Below are 22,161 nucleotides of genomic sequence, written 5' to 3'. Positions count from 1 at the left end.
ACAGCGCATGCGCAGCACTGTTTCCAGATGTGATAAGGTAGTGTAGGCAGGGAAAAGTATCTATTTCCCGAAAAGCTGTCATCGCAAAAATGACAGCTTTTCGGAATAGATACTTATGGAGAGGTGGAATGATGAATTCCACCTATAATTAGGTAGAACTCCATGCGAGTTCTAAACCTAATTATCTCCATCGAATTTTTAGGTTTAATGAATAGGCCCCCTAGTCTCCTCACTCACAGACAACAAAAACACCAGCTCCAGGAACACATGCAACCAAAAGCACGTCTCTGTACATTCAATGAAATCAAACAGCACTGGGAGAGGACGGTTGCCCTCGTACTGCCGGGAGTTGTAGTTTGGCATAGGCAATGGAGCTTATCGCTACAGTGCACTGAACTTCGCTCTAGAACTATAGAGACCATCATGCAATGGAAGTTTGCAGTGAGAACGGCTCGCAGGACCCTACTCGCACCTTTTACCCCTTTGACCCAGGATTTGGAACATGGTTCGAAGCCGGGTGAGACCAGCGATTTACCCCATTTACATTGTGGCATCGACCCGGGAATATCCAGGGTCAACGCCATTCACACTGCACCCGGGTGCAGTGCCGGCGCTTGCAGATGATATCATCACCAATTGCCGGAAACTCCAGCTCTCCCCTGAACGCTGGACTGGAGTGGGCCGGCGACCAGGGGAGGGGATCCTTAACAGGGGGGCTATCATTCAGGAGGCTGTCTGTGACAACTGTCACCGGGCAGGGAGAGATTAAAGCCTTGTGTGATTCGTGGATGGGGTAAAAAAAGTAACAGTCCATACCATACAGGGAGGCTGTAATCTCTCCCCGATGACAACTGTCACACAGACAGCTTCCCGAATGACAGCCAATCACAATGCAGGAAACGGGTCCCGGGTCAGAAGACTAGGGTAACCGGTTTCCACTGAGCCTGACCTGTTTTACTCGCGTAAAACCCTGCTCGAGACCTAGGAAGAAATGCTGAGATTTTTTCCTAGGACCCTTTTCCATTGAGCCGCTACCCGGGTTGACACGACAATAACCCTGGAATTTTGGCAAATGGAAAAGGTGTATAATAGGACTGAGCCCAGTCCTGCTCCCTGCTGTTCCCTGTACTATACACCAACACCACTGCAAATATTCTGTAGGTATAAACCAAGAAAATAAGTCAAGGATGAAAAACAAATATATATATCACGCCGCAAACTTTGCACATGCACATATAGTGACTACAAAGTCGGACTCCACCCAAATACAGACATACTGTAGGCAGGGCCGCAATGAAGGGGGAACTGACGGAACTATAGTCCCAGGCCCGGACAGAAAGGGGGTCCGGGTAGCAGCGGAGTGGACAAGTGATGGCGGTATTTTACATTTGGAGCTGGACGCAAACTGATTGGAGCTTGCAGACCGGCAGCCAATCAGGAGCAGCTGCAGCTACTGATTGGCTGCCAGTCTGCAAGCTCTGATTGGCTTGCGGCCAGTGCTATATTCAAAGTGCCTTTGCCTGCCCCCCGTGTGTCTCTCTCTCTGTCCGGATAAATGTGAGTAGCATGCCTGGAGCAGGTACCACAGTACAGCAACCGCCTGCCAGTGGGGAGAGGATGTGCAAGGAATACAGCAGCCGGGGAGAGAGAGAGCAGCAATGGAGAAGCTATCTACAGCCGCCGCGTGATGGTGCAGAGGAAGGACGGGCAGGAGAGGCTGGAGACAAACCAGGTACACAGACTCCAACTCTCACACCCTTAGTCTATTCTCACCCTGCTCTCATATCCACACTCTGCTCTCACACCCACTCCCTGCTCTCACACCCTCACCCTGCACTCATACCCTCACCCTGCACTCGTACCCACACCCTGCTCTCACACCCACACCCTGCTCTCACACCCACATTCTGCTCTCACACCCTCACCCTGCTCACACACCCTCACCCTGTTGTCACACCCTCACCCTGTTCTCACATCCTCACCCTGTTCTCACATCCTCACCCTGCTGTCACACCTTTATCCTCCCTCCCACGGCTCACACCCTCACCCTCACGATGCCCACACCCTCACCATCACGCTGTTCACCCACATTATGTACCGCGACACCCACCTCTGACAAACTGCCCCCCCCCCACTTAAGGGGATGGGCCCTACCAATTTTGTCAGTCCTGGGCCCCATAATTTCTGATGGCAGCCCTGACTGTAGGGACTCTCAATCCCTCTAATCTAGCAATTCATGAAAACAATGCAGTAAGTTTTAGCACAATAGGTGCAGTACACATTGCAGAAGCATGCCACAGGTGGGGATTATTATCAGGCACCACTACACACCCTATGCTTGGCTGGTTACACCAATGTTCTTATAAAAAGAAAAACAAAAAAACACACATATTTCAGTAGGATATAAATAGCTGCACATTTAAGCTTGCTTTGTTTAGTCCTATTACTGTAGGAGTTAATAGCATACCTCCCAACTGTCCCGCCTTCAGAGGGACAGTCCCATTTTTCTGGGACTGTCCCACCCATGGGCCACAGTGTCCCGCGGTGGGGGGGGAGTTGGGGACAACACATACGGGTATACAGAAGGTGAACAAATGCCATGCGCACAGCATCTGTTCACCAGTGTAGGGAGAGCCTGGGGCTGCCCAGCATCTCGGAGAGTGCTGGGAACACCCCCCATAGTGACATAAACGGGGGTTGCCGCGAGGTTCAGCCCATTTTCAAGAAACCACGTCCCTTCCGGTGAAGCCCCGCCCCCTTTTTGGACAGGCACCCCTTTGGCGCGCGAAGTGTCCCTCTTCATGGACCATAATAGTTGGGAGGTATGCAATAGTATGTATTGTGATTGCCAAATATGGTTACAATAAAATATGCAAAATAATTTTCCCTAAATTTTATCCTCTAGTGAGTCAGACATGTTACAAACAGGTGCGTATGTGCATCCAATATAGTAATTACTGTTATATCCTGATGTACCTTTCTTCATAGCAATGACTCATCAAGTATGCTGTTTATGTAGTTTATTTATTGTAAGTAATACTTGCCTTAGTACAGGTAGATAAAGACATCATCTCCTCATGGCTGTTCTCCTTTCTTTTACCTCCTATATCTCTCCACTTCCTGATCACGTCCTTCTATGCTGCATGATCCTTAAAAGGTACACTACCTCATCTTACTATTACATGACAATGCACATAAACTATAAAGTGTGACACAGTCAGGATAGGGGTCCCTCTCCTGGGTAGATGGGCTCCCTCCTTCACACACAGCAGCCAGAGAAACAGGACACAATTCTGTGGTTCTCATACAAGCTGATCAGAGCCAGTCTTTATTGTACAGAGCACATAAATGAAACAAAACACAAACAAAATCCTAGCCCGTCTGGGCTCTATCTAGACAGTAGATTCCCTCACTATCAGGAGACTAAATAAGTTCATGTCAACAGTACTTACAGGTTGTATCAAACAGTGTCTCAGAGCAAGCTAGCCTGTGGGCCTGCTCTCCCAGGTGTGAGACACTCAGCCACAACTAAACCTAGCTTATCACAGCCATTTCTAGGTGCAAGCCCTAATGAGCCTGCTACCAGTCTGAAAGGCCCAACACACGGAGTGACCTGTGGATGGAGCCCTCCCTCTCCTCACATCCACACCCCCAGGACACATTCCTGATTTTCACTAAAGCTGACATTTCTAGTCTGTGTTTACAAAACAGACTTCTCCTGGGGGTTTTAAAGCACATAGGACAGGAACCTGGTACAGACATAGAAGCCATTCAAAACTGCTCCAGTGCTTCTATCACAATAGATACTACATCTCCCCCTTCCTTTCATATAATTTTTTTTTTAAATATAAAATTTACGTTCAAACAAGTAGTGCATTTATAAAATGAAACATATAACAATGTGTTAATGGTAGCTGAGCATGAACATTAACCTAATATACATGAAACCGGGAAAACCTTCTAGAATGGTTACAAGCCATAAATTAAGAGTCATATCTGCTCAATAAGCCTAGCAGGTGGTTTAATGACTCTGCCTCTTTGTCTGAATATGTGATCCTTCACTCAAAGAAACAGACTCCATGATGGGATCACTTGATGCTGAGGATGGTAAAGGTACTGTGATGACATCCTCTTGACTTGGAATATAAAGATGGAAATATCTTCCTGAAATGGGAAACATTCCTTGTCACTGTTTAATTTTCATTTCCTGCAACAATCATTGGCCCTGATTCAGAGCCGTTCGTTAAAGGCAGTACGCTCGTTGCGTTCCGATGTTGAGTAACCACGCATGCGCCGGTGTTACACTGCGCATGTGCGTACGGCAGATTGCGAGTTTTTTTTGTCTCGTTCGTCAAATAGCGTACAGGAAGTGACATGTCAAATGTGATTGACAGAACAGGCCGTTTTTGGGCGTTGACGGGGGTGGAGATGGAAAAACGCAGGCGTGGCGAGGCGTTTTTTGGGCGTACATACATTAACAAATGCGAACGTCAAATGTGTTCGTACAAACTCATACGTCACTGGATGATCCTCTTTCCCTTCAAAATGCTCGCACAGCTTAGGGGCTGGATAACTCGACCACAGTGGTGATGGCCTTCTCCTCCGTCCCGGCACTCCTCGATGTTGTTTCGATTAATCACGGCTTGTCAGAAACTCAATTAGTGTTGGATTGAAAAACGGCTTGGTCTGTGTTTTGAAAGCAGTTTTTTTGAATAGCACAAAACCGAACGCAGGTGGAAATCATAGCTGCTAATGTCTGGATTACACAATCAATTAGCGTACATTTGTGGGGGTGTATTTTGGCCGCAATGTGTTCGTTTTTGGACTATTGTAACAATAATGTCATCATGTTTAGGTTTGGTCCCTCATTTTGTGTTTGCAAGGTGTTTATTCCTCCTTAGGTAATGTTTTAAACGTTCCTTAACGAGCACTTTTTTTTCAATGTGTAATTTTTAATTTTGAACGTTGTTGGCTTGTGGGCCCGGATTAAAAGTAACCCATTTTTTCAAAAATTTTAGAATACAAAGTCGTACATGTGTGATAAATTTATTGGTATCCCCCCAAAAAAAAAAACACATATTGAACTCCAACATTTTTGCAGTGTTCCACAATATTTATTAATTGTGCAAACAATAATTTTCGGGTAAACGTAAATGCAAAAATTAAAAACAATTCACAAGAAAGGAGAGGGAAGTTTTGGCCAGAAAGGAATATGAGGCAAGCACAGAAGGAGTGTGGGAAAAGTAGCCAATGGTGTCACCGTTTTTTCGCCCGTTTGGCTGGGGGAGGGAGGGCGCCAGACCGGGTCCGGGATGTCATCGGGCTGGCCTGTCCAGAGGCAGATGTTGTGGCCTCTGGACTAGGCAGAGGGCTAGGCACATTTGGAGGATTGGCTGATGTTGTGCCAGAGGTGGAGGATCCTGATGTTCCGGCAGGAAGGGAGGTCAGCTCCCCATGTGGAGAACGAGCTGCTCCAGGGCAGTGGCGATGCGGATATTGGCCCTGGTATTTTCCGCCAGGGCCTGACCAATGGTCACTTTGGCCGCAGCATTTTGCTCCAGGGCCTCAGCCACCCGTACCAGACTGGCGTCCATCCTCTGCAGAATCTCCGTATGGAAATCCGATTTAAAATTGAGTTCTGTGAGGAGGGACACTGCCTGCAAGGGGGATTGCCCTGGACTGGCTTCTGCAGGGTCCTCAGCCGGATGTACTGGTTCCTCCCCTGCAGAGCCAGCAGAAATTCTGCGGCCAAGGCTCCCCTCTGGAGCAGACTCATCCGCCTGTGTCTCTGTTGGAAAAATGAGAAAAGACTCACATTAGAATCTACATATTGGCACAATAACATTTCACAGTTGGTGACATCACAACATTTACCTGGGACAACATGAGGAGCCGCAAAGTCTGGCATGTCCATATCCATGTTGGACACGCCAAACACCTCCACAGGCTGCACACACCCCTGTGCCAGCTCTTCTAAATCAGTCAACTCCAATGACACAGGGGTGGGACCCCCACCTGTCCCCCTTGCATGCCTAGCCCTGTCCACCAGTTTTTGCTTCAGGCGATATTTGCAGTTGGCCCATCTGTGGGATGAAATTGGAACCATTACTTTTTTTTTGATTTGGTGTTTGGTTTTAGGGTGGTCAAGTGTTTACTTACCGCCGTTTGACATCCCGGGCTAGACGGACATAATCACCCACCCTATTGACATCCACGGCTACCTCTTCCCACATTCTCCACTTCTGGCTTGCACTCATATTCCTGTCTGCCTGTGGCAGGATGTCCACACATTTCTGAATCAAAACCTCCATCTCCTTTCTTGTGAATTGTGGCTGCCTTTTCTTTTTGGCAGCTTTGCCCGGAATACTGGGCCCAGCAGCCTCTTCCATGTCATCCTCCTCACCTATTTGGGTAAATTTGCAGAATTCTCAACTTCACAACGTGCACAATATTATGTTTATAATTAATCATTGAGTCAAAATGCATGAAATACTTACCGCCTGACTGTTGTCCATTGTTTCCCTGGTCTGTAGCCATGTGTGATGTTCAAACTATAAATACACCAGAATTGTGTTTTTGTCTCGTGACGTATTTATACATGCGTCCTTATTTTGCGGCCGCATCATTGATTGTGCGTTCCTCTGATCCTTCCTTAATTTGTGCGGGAAACAAAACACTATTTATGGCTTGGGGCGTCTCGACTCGAGGTGGCGTTTATTGAATGTTGGAGGTTACGTTGGTTGGAGTTGATTGTTGGCTGGTGTCGGAGATTGCGTTTATTGTGGGTTTTTTTTTTTTTTCTTTGTTTTCCGTTAGTTTTTGTTCCATTTTGAATTTTTTGGTCGTTTCCAGTTTTGGTAAGTTTGTGAAAGTCTAACTTTGGGTCAATTTGTCTCTCATTCTGGTGTCGATTTTTCTAATAAGTTTTTCCCGTCATTTCATCTCTCTTAGGTTTTATTTTGGCTCTGCCCCAAAGACATTTTGGTCCGGTTTCTTATATATTATCTCTTGGTAAGTTTATTTGTTAAACTGTTTAGGAAATGATCTTGTTTGTCTGTACGCAACTTTGGTTGGCCTTCCACATGTTACGTTGTTTTTAGCAAATTAGAACTCTGTGGTTTTTTTACATTATTTTTGCGGCGTTATTGTGCCATGTATTTGCGAACTAATTAGCGCATTTTTACTACTTCCTATTGTGCCATGTATTTGCGAACTAATTAGCGCATTTTTACTGCTTCCTATTGTGCCTTGTATTTGCGAACTAATTAGCGCATTTTTACTACTTCCTATTGTGCCATGTATTTGCGAACTAATTAGCGCATTTTTACTACTTCCTATTGTGCCATGTATTTGCGAACTAATTAGCGCATTTTTACTACTTCCTATTGTGCCTTGTATTTGCGAACTAATTAGCGCATTTTTACTACTTCCTATTGTGCCTTGTATTTGCGAACTAATTAGCGCTTTGTGAAATGTGTATTCATCCCTTAAAAATGTTTTTTTTTTGCTGGAGCATTGGTTGCTTACATTTGGCCTCAATTTGACGTAGTGTGCGCAACGTCGTTTTGCTCTTTGCTCAAATGTGTGTGTGTCCCCTTTTATGTTTTGTCTTGCTTAAATTTGTGATAATGACATGGCCAGCATAAAATGATGTATATTTTTGATGTCATTATTTGCAGTGACAACATATCATGACAATACCCTGGCATGTAAGCATCAATGGATGGTATTTTCAAGCAAAGTTACATGTATTTTTAATGGGTGGTGTAAAAAGGCTGACATTCCAATGTTGTCATTTCAGGTTGATATGGGTCGGATTGTTCTGGCCCTGCTCCCGGAAGCCGACCAACCTCAATCTCGTCCCAGGCGTAGGCATCGTAGGCGTGCAAGGCCCCAGATATTTCGAACACGTGTCACCCTTTTTGGAATGCCAGATGATGAGGTTTTAAGACGATACCGTCTTCCTCCAAAAATCATCATAGACACTCTCTCATTAATAGAGAGTGATCTTGAGCGGCAAATTGACAGTCCTACAGCAATTCCACCACTTACGCAATTTATGGCGGTGTTACATTTCTGTGCCTCAGGATCGTTCCAAACAACGGTGGGAATAGTGGCGGGCATCTCACAATCCTCCTTTTCCCGGATCCTGAGGGCAGTGATGGAGGCACTTTTCAAGCACCTCCATCATTTTATTCAAATGCCTTTGGATATGGGTGCCCTTAGTGTGGCCAAGGCCAATTTTTACCAAATAGCTGGCTTCCCACACATCATAGGGGTTGTGGATGGTACTCACATACTACTTCAGCCTCCAGCACGGCTGGAGGCAATATTTAGAAACCGTAAACACTATCACTCCCTCAATGTAATGGTGGTATGTGATGCCTCCCTCCAGATCCTGTCCCTGAATGCAAAATTACCAGGAAGTGCACATGACTCCTTCGTCATCCGGCAATCAGGGATATGGCACAAATTAAACAACCTACAAGCTGGTGATGCGTGGCTTCTGGGTAAGTGGAGACCTTTAGTACATAACAATGTTAAGCTTCATACAGAGTGAGCCTGATGTTGACTTTTCGTTTTCACAGGAGACAGTGGCTACCCTTGCACGCCCTGGCTGCTCACTCCTTATTTGGCTCCCACACCAGGGCCACAAAGTGAGTATAATTCTGCACTTACAGCCACCAGGCCGATTCAGATGCCTCCACCGCTCTGGTGGCAAACTCATGTATTTGCCGGATATGGTTTCGAAAATTGTGGTCCTGTGTGGGATATTTCACAACATCGCCATAAGGAGTGGGGTCACAATGCAGCCAGAGGATGCCTTACCTGAGGATGGCCCCCCCGAGGTTGGTCGGAGGTCAGTATGTGGGGAGGCCATACGCGATGATGTGGTGGCCAGATTTTTTAGGTAATGATTTGAAAAAAAACAGTGTTGATACCTAATGTGGTTGGGTTTGTTTGAGAACATCTAATTTTTGGCTAATTTTTTGCTCCATCTTCTGTTTTTTTACATAATCTTTGGCACTCCAACGATGACTACTTCCTGCTACCCTTACAAAACCTGTATGTGGATATTTTGGGAATATATTCTGGAACCCTTATTGCAACGCCATATATGTGGAATCATGTTGTCATGGTCCTTCGTTAACCAGTTCTTGATTTTTTGGATGTGATGTGGTTTTTTTGTTATGTGTTGTATTTGAGATTATCACTGTGTGTTTTGTTTGTGAGTGACCACTTTGAATTTTCAGTTATGTTGATAATAAATGTTTTGAGAGTGAAATGTTGTCCCTTTTTGGGAACGTTACCACCAAGTGTAACCAGGTTCACACACGTCACATTTGACTAAGGGGTAATCCAGTACTGACGCCATTTGAGAAAATATGTTTTCTTTATTCAGGGTCCAAACCAACACCAAAAGGAAGCCTGTACAATCCTTTTGCTTCGTAATATTGCCCTAAGCTGCTTGCACAAAAACTAGGAACCTGTAAAATTTAGAAATATCTAATTGTGACTACACCAAAAAAGGGAAATCAGATTGGTACTGTTAGGTGTTTCTTGTGGCTGTTTGACATAAAAATACAACACACACTCTTATTGTCCAAAATTTGAAATCATTGCAGGAACACTCTACTTATGTCAGGGTAAACAATATGTGGTTTTGAAAAAACGAATGAGCCAGAACGTAACTTAAAAAAAAACAATTTATTTACAGAATGGGCCCAAAATAAAAAACTACTCCCTAAGGAGGACCGACATACGGTCAAGGACCACCAGCACCCGGATGATATTGGAGTGCATCTGGGCCACACAGGCGGATAAATTGGCCCGAAGCCTCTGTTCCTCTGTGGGTGAGAAAAGTGTGGGGATTAATACAACAATAGTGAAACCACATTACAAAATATTTTAATAAAAAACTCCACAAAAATCAATTATCAAAAACTGCATTAAAACTTATCAAAATAAAATGGTGTAGGGCAAAAATACAAGGCCTATGTCCAAATTCCGACAGGTGTGCTATGTGTATGTTGAAAACAGCAGTAACAGGTTACGGCAATCGCCCAAAACCAAAAAATTAAAAAAAAAAAACACAAAAAAACCCCATGATTACATACAAACAGTTTGTGACGATAAATAAACACCCAAAAAAACATACCGGAAGACCCAACGCCAGCTACAGAAGGCCCTCCATCGTCCTCCTCGGAGGTGGGTCCATTCCCCAAAGATCGGGGCGGGGTAATGACCGACTCCAGGGAGGGGGTCATTCTAAGAGGGGTGGTTGGAGGAGAGGGGGAATTGGGACGGAGGGGAAGGAGGCCAGAAAAATCTGGCTGAGGGTGTAGGAAGGCTGGGGAGGAGTGGGGAATAGGGGAAGGAGTGGAGTTGGAGTGTTGGCTGGGGGTTGGGGAGAGTGGCCGGGATCGTCGTCTGGCCGGACGCTGACGGCGTAGTCTTCGCTGGGCCCCTTAAAGATGGGAAACAAATTGGGGTTAGTTCCCACAAAAAACCGCGCAAAAAAACAATTTCAAATGCACCCCCAAAAACCAAAAATAAAAAAAATGAGGAGAATTAATAAATATGAAATACAGGGAAAACATGGCCATGCAGATATGAGGAGAATTAATAAATATGAAATACAGGGAAAACATGGCCATGCAGATATGAGGAGAATTAATAAATATGAAATACAGGGAAAACATGGCCATGCAGTTAGGGCCACAAAGACAAACATGAAAAACACAATCCATAAAACTTACTTTCTGCGATCTGCATGCGAAAGCATGCCAGCAAGCGGGGCGTCCGCCGTTGCAGGTCCGACCACCTGCGCTCCAGCTGCCCGATATGGCGGCGTGAGCCGAAGGAGCGCAGGCGGGCCCGAACCTCCGCATATGCGGATCGCTTCTCGCGGTTGGTGATGGGTGGCGGCTGGCTGGTGATCCGCCTATCCATCACCTCCGTAAGCACCAGCAGCTCGCGCCTGGTGAATGCGGAGGCTCTCATGATGGCAATGGAGTTTTTCCAAAAAATTATTTTTGATAAAGTGCTCCAAAATTTTATGATTGGCTAATGTATTTAGGAAATTAACAGGAGCAATTCTATTGGTTAGTGTATGAGTCATGTGTTCGACAGGGCCAGAAATCTGTGGAGACTTATGATAGGCTTGATGCAGTGACATGCGTAAGCAAATTTACATAAAGAAATGAACTCCAGGAAATATGCGGGTATAAAAACTAATGGAACAATTATTTAATAGGGGCTAACATGTATTTTGACAATTAGAAGCGAATGTTTAAGCCGTACGTATTCTGCGGGTAAACACAAACACGGACATAAATAAAGTGTATTGCATTGTGTAAAAAAAAAAAAAACCAATTAAGCTAATTGATATATTGATTGGCATGTTACGATTGAGGGAGGTAGGCAGAATAAACGAGCAGTTAATTCGAAATGTGACAGTCCAACTTCCGGGTAGTACTAGTGCGTGCGTTCCATTCAAACCACTTCGGGGATGTACGCTCGCTATTTGGCACGCTCGTTAGTTAGAGGAGGGGTCACCTGAGTTTGGGGAGGATGTTTTGATGCGAACGAAAATACGAGCGTGTGCCTGAATTTAAATATTTTTTTACGTTCGCCCAACGTACGAACGGTCACTTGCGTCCGGGTCTGAATGAGGGCCATTGTTCCTTTCCATTATAATCAGTGGACTTGGGTGAAAAGCAGTCATGTCTTTGCGTACTACGTTTTGTTTCACCAGAACATGATCTCCTTCTTGTAAATCAGAAATAGCTCTCCTTTTCTGATCTGCATACTGTTTAGCTTTTTGTTTTTTAGGAGAGTCCGTCTTCCTAATCTGATGATCTTTAGATGCAGGAGTTAAATGAATTTCCGGAAGTGTGGATCTGATCACTTTTCTTTGGAACATTAATGTCTGAGGAGGGATTGTGGAGTGAGGCACTGATGGATATTGTCTGATAAATTGATTTAAGGATTGTTGAATTGGAATTCGGGATACTTTACAAATCTTTATTTGCTTTCTAAGATTATGCATAAAAAACATTCAACAAGACCATTAGCTTGTGGCCACAGGGGAGTCATTTTTTGATGTTGAATTCCAAAATGTTTCATGAATTTGCTGAAATCAGCACCTTGAAATGGCGGACCATTATCTGTCTTTATTGTTCCTGGAATTCCATAGGTAGTGAAGATTTTATCCAATGCTGGTAAGACAGATGTGACAGATGTTGAAGATATTATTTCAAGAACAGGATTTCATGAATATTCATCCACAGCTACTAGTATGTATTTTACCATTGTATAATTTATTTATTTATTTATTAACAGTTTCTTATATAGCACAGCATATTCCGTTGCGCTTTACAATTGGAAACATTGATAGAACAAAACAGGGTAATAACAGACAGACATAGAGGTAAGAGGGCCCTGCTTGCAAGCTTACAATCTATAGGGAAATAGGCATTGATACACAAGGATAGGTGCTATATATTGCAAGTCCGGCCAGAATGCAGAGGTTCTTGGTGGGCTGCATGATCCAGTCACACAGGAATGTCGGCAAAATGTCAGGAGTATGTGAAAGAAAGACAATATGTGAGGTTATGTGTGGACTGTGAGAGGGGATGTAATAAGACATGGAAGCTATGAAGGTTATGTGGTCAGTTCTGGAATCTGATAAGCTTGTCTGAAGAGGTGAGTTTTCAGGGAATGCTTGAAGGATTGAAGACTAGAGGTAAGTCTTATTGTGTGTGGTAAGGCATTCCATAGAGTGGGTGCAGCCCGAAGAAAGTCCTGTAACCGTAAATGGGAGCAAGTAATGTGCGGGGATGAGAGACGAAGATCTTGTGCTGAGCGGAGAGGTCGGGTTGGGAGATATTTTGAGATGAGTGAAGAGATGTATGTTGGTGTAATTCGGTTAATGGCCTTATGTGTAAGTAACAGTATTTTGTATTAAATACGGTAGAAAACCGGCAACCGATGGAGGGACTGACGGAGCGGGGCAGCAGACGATGAACATTTGGCAAGGAAGATAAGCCTCGCAGCTGCATTCATAATGGATTGTAATGGCGATAGCCTGTTTTTGGGAAGACCAATAAGGAGACTATTGCAATAGTCAATGCGGGAAATAATGAGTGCATGGATTAGAGTTTTTGCAGTGTCTTGTGTGAGATATGGTCGAATTTTGTATATGTTTTTTAGATGTATGTAACATGATTTTGAGACAGATTGAATGTGGGGAACAAAGGACAGTTCAGAATCAAGGATGACACCAAGGCAGCAAGCTTGTGGGGTGGGGTGGATTGTTGAGTTATCAACAGTGATAAAGAGATCAGATTGGTAACTGTTATTGGCCGGTGGAAATATAATTAATTCTGTTTTAGAAATATTAAGTCTCAGGTAGTGAGATGACATCCAAGATGAAATGGCAGAAATACATTCAGTGACACGGACCAATACAGATGGTGATAAATCTGGAGAGGATAGGTAGATTTGAGTATCATCCACATACAGATGGTACTGAAATCCAAAAGAGCGGATTAGTTTGCCAAGAGAGGTGGTATAGATTGAGAATAGCAAAGGACCTAAGACAGCGCCTTGTGGTACTCCAACTGATAGAGGTAGCGAAGAGGAGGCAGAATCAGAAAAACGAACAGAAAAAGAGCGATCAGATAGGTAGGAAGAGAACCAAGAAAGAGCTGTGTCCTTAAGACCTAGGGATTGTAATGTTTGTACGAGAAGAGAGTGGTCAACAGTGTCAAAAGCAGCAGAGAGATCTAGAAGAATTAGAAGTGAGTAATGGCCTTTAGCCTTGGCAGTGACCAAATCATTTACTACCTTAGTCAGTGCTGTCTCTGTGGAGTGCTGGGAACGGAAGCCAGACTGAAGTGGGTCCAATAAGTTGTGGGTGTTAAGAAAGTGTGTGAGGCGGGTGTAGACAAGTCTCTCCAGTAGCTTGGAGGGGCATGGGAGCTGGGAGATAGGACGGTAATTAGAAAGAGTGTTAGGGTCAGAATTTTGTTTTATCAGAATGGGAGTAATCACTGCATGCTTGAACAGTGAAGGAAAGATGCCAGTAGAAAGAGAGAGATTACAGATTTTAGTTAGGGTTGGGATGAGCACAGGAGACAGAGCTTTACTAATTTGTGAGGGTATAGGATCTAGAGGAGAGGTAATAGAGTAGGAGGATGAGAAGAGTGTAGATACTTCATCTTCATTTGTGGGGTCAAATGACGAGAATGTGCCAGAGGGTTCAGGTAGGGAATTGAGTAAGTCACTAGCTGAGGAAGAGAATAACATTTCATTTCGTATATTATCAATCTTGTCTTTGAAATAGGAAGCAAGATCTTTGGACAGATAGTAGCAGGTGGCTTGGGTGAGGGAGGGGTAAGAAGCAGTTTAAGTGTATTAAAAAATCGCTTGGGGTTAGAGGCTGTATCCTAGCTGGTTGCTTGGATTTCGGATTTCCAAAAAGTGTCACCAGTGCTTGATGATCAGCCTGGATGGTAAATAGAGATGAAAGCATTCACAACCTCAGACTACTGCAAGAGCTTCCTTTTTGGCTGGGAGTAGCGTTGTTCCACCTCTGTTAAACTGCGACTCGCAAATGCTACAATGTGATGATCCCCATGGGTATTCATCTGAGTCAAGATAGCTCCAAACCCCACAGGACTGGCATCCACAATAAGTTCTGTTTTCCAAGCAATGTTGTAATATGACATTGTGACACTATCCTGTAGACATTGTTTTATGTCATCAAATGCTTCCGATTGAGAGGAAGTCCATAAGAATTTAGTATTTTTCTTTGTGAGTTCCCTTAGTGGGGCTTTCAAAGTGGCGTAAGTTGGAATGAATTGGGAACAATAGTTAGTCATCTCAAGAAATGACTTTACTTCACTAGCATTGGTAGGTTTCGACATTTTTGTAATAGCCTGAACATTTTGTGGATCAGGGCTCACTCCATCTTCAGAGAAAATGTGACCCAAAAATTTGAGCTTCTGTTGAAGAAAGACGCATTTGTCTTATTCAGTGTTAAATTCCTGTCTTGAAGACACTGAAACACTTGACACAGAGCCGCATCATGTTCCTGGCGTGTTGCTCCAAAAACCAGAATATCATCACTGTAATTGATGGCATTTTGAACTGATTGTATGACTTGACGGATAGAATTTTGAAATACCTCTGCTGCGGATATGATTCCAAATGACAGCCTTTTGTATCTTCGTAGCCCAACATGAGTTGAGAATGTTGTAATTTGTTGCGACTCTTCATCAAGTTCCAGTTGATGATAACCCTTATTTAAATCCAATTTCGAAATGAAACATGCACCTGTGAGTCCATAGTAGGACTAATATGGCGCTCTCTTTTAATGGCAACATTAGGATGACGCATATCAACACATAGGGGCATATTCAATTGGACGCGAGGTTTAGCAAGACTAAAACCTCGCGCCCCTCGTGGCCAAATTCAGAATCCCGTGGGTATGCGTGCTCCCGATACCCGCAGGATTCAATTTAAAAAAACAGTGGACGCGGGTTTTCATCAATGTAAAGCCCGAGCCGTGTAAATTAAAAAAAAAAAGTCACTTACCTGCCTCGGTCTCCGCGGTTCCCAGTGGCTTCCCCTCTCTCTTCTTACTGGAGAGGGGGCTGCTGGGAGTCCTGGGGGCTGATGGGAGGAGCAAGGGCTGCTGGGAGATGCGTGAAAAAAAAAACCTCCCAGTGCATGTTTTTTTAAAAAACCACGCACCTAATACAATAGCAAAAAACCCGCACCTGCAGGAAAAACCTCACAGGTGCAGGTTTTTTGCTATTCTCGCACACAATTGAATATGCCCCATATTCTCTCTGCATTTGGTTGACCTGGTTTGGGCACAACCACAATAGGTGATACCCATGGTGTTGGGCCAGATACCTTTTCAATGATATCTAAGTCTTCAAGAGTCTGTATTTCCCTTTCCACTTGTTTCCTTATGTTGATAGGAATGCGATGATGTTCTTGAGCAATTGGTATAACTGAGTGATCAATGTGAATATGAACTTGATAGTCTTTAAGTTTTCCAATGCCGTGAAAAAGATGATCATACTCCTGCAGTAAAACATCCACATCACTTCGTAGTGGTTTTGGTTCATGTAGGACAGGAGTGGAATTGGAAGTGTGAGGTATAACAGGGGTGTAATTGTGAGTGTGGGCAGGTATAACAGGGGTGTAATTGTGAGTGTGGGCCACAATTTGTATAAGACCCAATTGTGATGCAGTATCAAATACCAAGAGATTGCCTCTTGCATATTTAGTGACAAAAATAATGCTTTTGTCAGTTTGTCATTTTTGCGTGCAATAACATCAAAAGAACCCGGTAAGGGAAGGGGTCGTTTATTACCGTAAGTGAATATTCTTACAGATGTTGGATTCAAAACCACCTTGCCATGCAGCTTCTTGAAAACTGATAGCATCCATTAGATATACAGAAGCACAGGAATCTATTAGAAATTCAACAGAGGTGTTGTCTAGGGTGATGTCAGTTTTTGGACTGACCTTGTTTTTGCCGACTTTGATGAATCATGTAGATAAAGCCTTCTGGCATATTATCACTATCAGATGATTCTGCAGTTGGAGACGATGTAGACTCCACACAATGCACTGTCTTTCTCCTGGATTTAAATTGCTGTGAAGATTGTTTGGGTGTAGAGTTGGTTTCCTTGGATTTGCAAACAGAGGAAAAGTGATTCAGCTTGGTACATGCAGTGCAAATTTTACCAGTGGCAGGACAGTCCCCTGAATGTGGATAGGAGCATCCACACCTGTAACATGATCTAGATCACAGGTTCTCAAACTCGGTCCTCAGGACCCCAAACAGTGCATGTTTTGCAGGTCTCCTCACAGAATCACAAGTGAAATAATTATATCCACCTGTTGATCTTTTAAAATGTGTCAGTGAGTAATGAACACATCTGTGCACCTGCTAGGTGACCTGGAAAACGTGACCTGTGTGGGGTCCTGAGGACCGAGTTTGAGAATCACTGATCTAGATTTACTCGACTCCATATAGCCACTTGTGTCAGTATGCAATTTATTGCACACTTCCAGCTGGTTCATGTCCCTCTCCATATCCTTAGCATGTGTTTTTGAAAGTTCAAGACTTCTAGCATATTGCTGCAGCTCTGTCAGCGTCATTTCAGATTTAAGAGCACGTCTGCGCAACTTTCCACATGTGCCAAATGCAATTAGCTGCTGCTTAATTTCATCTTCAACATCATGGAACTGACATGTTCTGGCAAGAATCCTTAATCTAGTAATATATGCATCAACAGATTCGGTTTGCAGTTGCATAGCTGTCCTGAACATATTTATTATTATTTATTTATTACCAGTTATTTATATAGTGCACACATATTCTGCAGCGCTTTACAGAGAATATCTATCCCTGCCCCAGTGGAGCTTACAATCTATATTCCCTACCACATGCTCTCAAACATACATACTATGGTCAATTTTGTGGGGAGCCAATTAACCTACCAGAATATTTTTGGAGTGTGGAAGGAAACCGGAGTACCCGGAGGAAACTCACGTAAGCACAGGGAGAATATACAAACTCCACACAGTTAGGGTCGTAGTGGGAATCGAACCCATGACCTCAGTGCTGTGAGGCAGTAACACTAACCATTACACTGTCTGTGCTGCCCTGCCCATATATTTGGAATGTGATAGGCTGCATTTTGGAGCAAAATAGGCAGTCAAAGAGTCCCTGCATTTGGTATAGTCCCTGGTGTCTGTCTCTGGTATAGTATCATAAAGTTCATAAATCTTAGGGCCTGCCCTGATAACAAGCATGCTTTTCTTCTTGCTGTCAGTAGTTACTCCCATAGCTTCAATAAAATGATCAAACCTTGCAAGCCACTGTCTCCATAATTCTGCAGCATTAGGAGCATCAACATGCAGAAACTGAGGAATTAATGCTAGCATGTCAGCCATGGTGACTGTGAGTAAGATAGCTGAGTGTGAGTAATGAAAAGTTTATCCTCGTCGCCAGTTGTTATATCCTGATGTACCTTTCTTCATAGCAAACATATCAAGTATGCTGTTTATGTAGTTTATTTATTGTAAGTAATACTTGCCTTAGTATAGGTAGATAAAGACATCATCTCCTCATAGCTGTTCTCCTTTCTTTTACCTCCTATATCTCTCCACTTCCTGATCACGTCCTTCTATGCTGCATGATCCTTAAAAGGTACACTACCTCATCTTACTATTACATGACAATGCACATAAACTATAAAGTGTGACACAGTCAGGATAGGGGTCCCTCTCCTGGGTAGATGGGCTCCCTCCTTCACACACAGCAGCCAGAGAAACAGGACACAATTCTGTGGTTCTCATACAAGCTGGTCAGAGCCAGTCTTTATTGTACAGAGCACATAAATGAAACAAAACACAAACAAAATCCTAGCCCGTCTGGGCTCTAACTAGACAGTAGATTCCCTCACTATCAGGAGACTAAATAAGTTCATGTCAACAGTACTTACAGGTTGTATCAAACAGTGTCTCACATAAACTGTCTATATAGATACTACAATTACATCACTGCTTCTGTTCATTACATGGGGCTCCATTCTTCCTGAGCATTTAGCTGCCTGGCTCTGATCCATTCTCCCTCCCATGAGGCTGCTGCTGCTCTCTCCTGCACTACAGACAAGCATGTAATGAGCTCCATCAATCAGAGCTCAGCACATGCCTTTCTGACCTTTTGTGCGAAGTCTCATGGGACTCAGGGCATGATTCAGACCCGCTCGCTAAGATGCATACTCTAGCTGCATCGATGGTATGCATTGTGCGCATGCGTATGCAATGCAGTGTGCATGTGCATACCTTAGCGAAAGTTCACAACGCATTCGCTCGCTGCGCATAGACAGCCCAGCAGAGTGAGTGACAGGAGAAGCCGTTTGTAGGTGGTAACAGGGGCTGGCAATTAGAAATGGGGGAGTGGAGGTACAAACGCAGGCATGCCTGAGCATCTCAACAGCATTTTAGAGGTGTGCATAATTATAAGACAGCATCATAGTACACGTCATCTGGCTAGTTTTTACACTGAAGTGCTCGCAGTGCTTGTGGCAGGGTATGGTCAACCTCAAGCGCTGCGATAGCATCCGATGTACCGATGGTTGCATACACTTCTTGGACATGATGTGCACAAGTGGGCATCTTAAAACAGGTTGGTGGGTGTCTGCATACACTATGTGATCGTACTCTTAAGAAATACTGGGTATGCTAATGCATTGCTGTGCGCATACACATCGTGCGAGCGATCATATCTAGCGAGCGGCTCTGAATCAGGCCCTATATACCTGACCCATGGGAGAGGTATACAGAGAGACTGACTCAAAACCTGCTGAGACCAACAGCGCACCGATAGTGGACTGTGAGTGTCTCATATACACGAGGCGGGTAGAAGGAACGACACAGATGCATGAAAACCTTTGATGGGCCCATGCCTGGGTCGGGGGAGGAGCTGCCGGGAGAGCACCTACCTCCCCTAAGCTGCATCAATCGGCTGGGTACGCTGGCCTCATGGCAGCAGAAGTGTTTGCTGCCGATCCCCAGCATCAGACGATAAGGCACCGGCAGTGTAGAGAGGACGCGGATGCTCCGGGCACTAACTGCAGCGGCTTCAGGTGCGTCTCCTATGCCAGCTGCAAGGACTGCCGTGTGCAATTGCCCGTACACTATGTGATTGCACTCTAAGAAATACTGGGCGTGCTAATGCATTGCTGTGTTGTAGAGAAATAAAGGGTTCAAGTGCTGCGCACAACCTATATCTAGTTGATAAATGAAAGGGCTAGAGATATAGTGAATGTATAAGTAACCAGGAGCTGTACGCAACCTCTATATTGCTCGTGTATAGATGATTTAAGAAGTGATGCTAGACACAATAAATATAGATATGATGTTTACTTAAACTCTGGAAATTGCAGTGCGGCAGCACTGCCTACACAATTTGCATACACATCGTGCGAGCGATCGCATCTAGCGAGTGGCTCTGAATCAGGCCCTCAGCTCCCAGTAATGCACTGTGTGCTCCTGGTCAGCGGCGTAGAGAATCCAGCCGGGCCTGGGCAAAGGGTGCGTGGCCTAATTGCGGGAGGCGTGGTCACGCCCTTTAGGATTTTTTTTTTTTTAATAAAAGAAAAGATTTTTGCAGCACAACACACTGGGGAGGGGGGCGCTGTGAGTCCCTCAGCCCGGCGCAAAGGCATAGGAGACTACTTAGGCTGCTGTTCAGCAGCTTCAAGCAGTCTCCCACTGCAGCCCAGCACACAGCAGAGTGTGCTGGGCTGCTGTGATATAAGAGGGGGTGGGCACAGGACCCAGGTTCCCCGCTGGGCCCCTCCAGCAGCCTGGGTCCAGGTAATTAATAACCGCTCCCCCCTCTCAGTGCCCCTGCACTTGGTGCCTCTCTGAAATGTTGGTGGGGTGAGATTTCCCCCCCCCCCATTCTGATGCCTATGTCGCTACCATGTATCAAGAATCATATGCAAAGGTGACGATAGCAGCCCATAACCTACGATGTGTAAAAGTAAAGTGACCATATTGGTGATCACTTTAATTTTAGTTTCTGGGGCCGGCCTGTGTGATCTGCTGACCATTCATGTTGAGAGTGCTGGGTAGGAATCCTATGGATCCCTCTTCTGGTACTTTTTGCAGACTGTATCCTATAGGCCATAGGTTCTCAAACTCTGTCCTCAGGACCCCAAACAGTGCATTTCCAGGTCTCCTTACAGAATCACAAGTTAAATACTTAGCTCCACCTGTGGATCTTTTAAAATGTGTCAGTGAGTAATAACTACATCTGTTCTAGGTGACCAGGAAAACAGTGTGGGGTGCTAAGGAACGAGTGTAAGAACTACTGCTATAGGCTATAAAGGCTGACGTGTTCTAAAGATAGAGTTAGCTACCAGGGCCAAGCTCCAGAATGCAAAGCTTTCCAGAGCTTGGTAAATTTGGCAATAAAGCAGCCCCCATAGAAATGTATGGGGTCAGCGTTTGCGATTGAAAACTATGGATCAAAGATATCTGCCGCAGTCCTGATATATACATCCAGGGGATCCTTAATTTCTGTGGATACCTCCCCAAATAGCCCACTTAGGGCCGGATTCAATTAGAGGCGAAAAGTGCCATTTGGAGAAAAGTTTCCGCGGATTCAGACTTTCCGCCTGTTTTCAAAGTATCTCCATATTCAATTCCAGGATGATTTCGCCTAAACGGAAACTCAATGCAATTAATAGGCGGAAAAGTATCTCCCATGAATAGCAGGTGAAAAAAAGTGCAAAATCGTTATTTTGGAGTGCAAACATGGGGAAATGACTCACACCACTTGGGACAGCCCCCCAAAGGCCAAATCAGCCAAAAAGAAATAAAAAAAATTACATCACACACCCCAAAAAAGTACTTTCATTTTGGGGGCAAAAAAGTAAAAAGTGGGGGGACAATCATAAAAACTAGTGAAATTGACTTCTTGGGGGTCTGCAAGGATGGGTCAGGTGTTTTTGTGATTGCAGGTGCCTTTTTGGCGTTTTTAAAAAGTTCACTTTAGAAACATAAAAAGATGCTTGCACCCATTTCCAAGTAACCCAAATTTGACTGGACTACTTATATTCACCAAATAATACTGCTTTATGCTATTCTTCACCACTTTTGCAAAGATGCTAATAAGAAGCAATTTAAACTACTTACGTACCCCAAACACTTTTATTAGGGCTATTAGTACACATCTACATTGATTCCCTATGCTAGTGCATCTTTTTTGGGGGTACAGACTGATTTCTGCAATTCTGACAGTACTTTCCACCTGTTCCACGTTCGCCGCTTTCCGTTTTCGCCTGTTTAGGAATTGAATATGGAGAAAAGCAGTGACGCGCGCGTAAAGTTGCCGTCTCTGAAACAGGCGAAGGATGCGGAAAGTCAGACTTTTCCAACTGTTAAGCTACCCAGACACATAGCGATATTTTACCCGATCTGGCCGATTCCGACACATTGGAACAACAGATCGTGTAAAATATGGCCAAATCCTGAGTAAATCATGAGTCCCCACTCACGATCATGATGCGATGCGTGTCACCACTGGTCGCACATTGCATCGTCATATCTGTCGTG

General features: G+C 44.4%; 1 pseudogene; it reads right to left on the bottom strand.

Annotated features, from left to right (window-relative positions):
• Positions 1-14,552: 14,552 nt before the first annotated feature.
• Positions 14,553-17,942, bottom strand: LOC148522859 (uncharacterized; annotated as a pseudogene).
• Positions 17,943-22,161: the final 4,219 nt, after the last annotated feature.

Source organism: Taudactylus pleione, unplaced genomic scaffold, assembly GCF_031769625.1.
Source record: "Taudactylus pleione unplaced genomic scaffold, aTauple2 ptg000138l, whole genome shotgun sequence".
NCBI lineage: Eukaryota > Metazoa > Chordata > Amphibia > Anura > Myobatrachidae > Taudactylus > Taudactylus pleione.
This window is presented reverse-complemented; position numbering and strand designations above follow the sequence as displayed.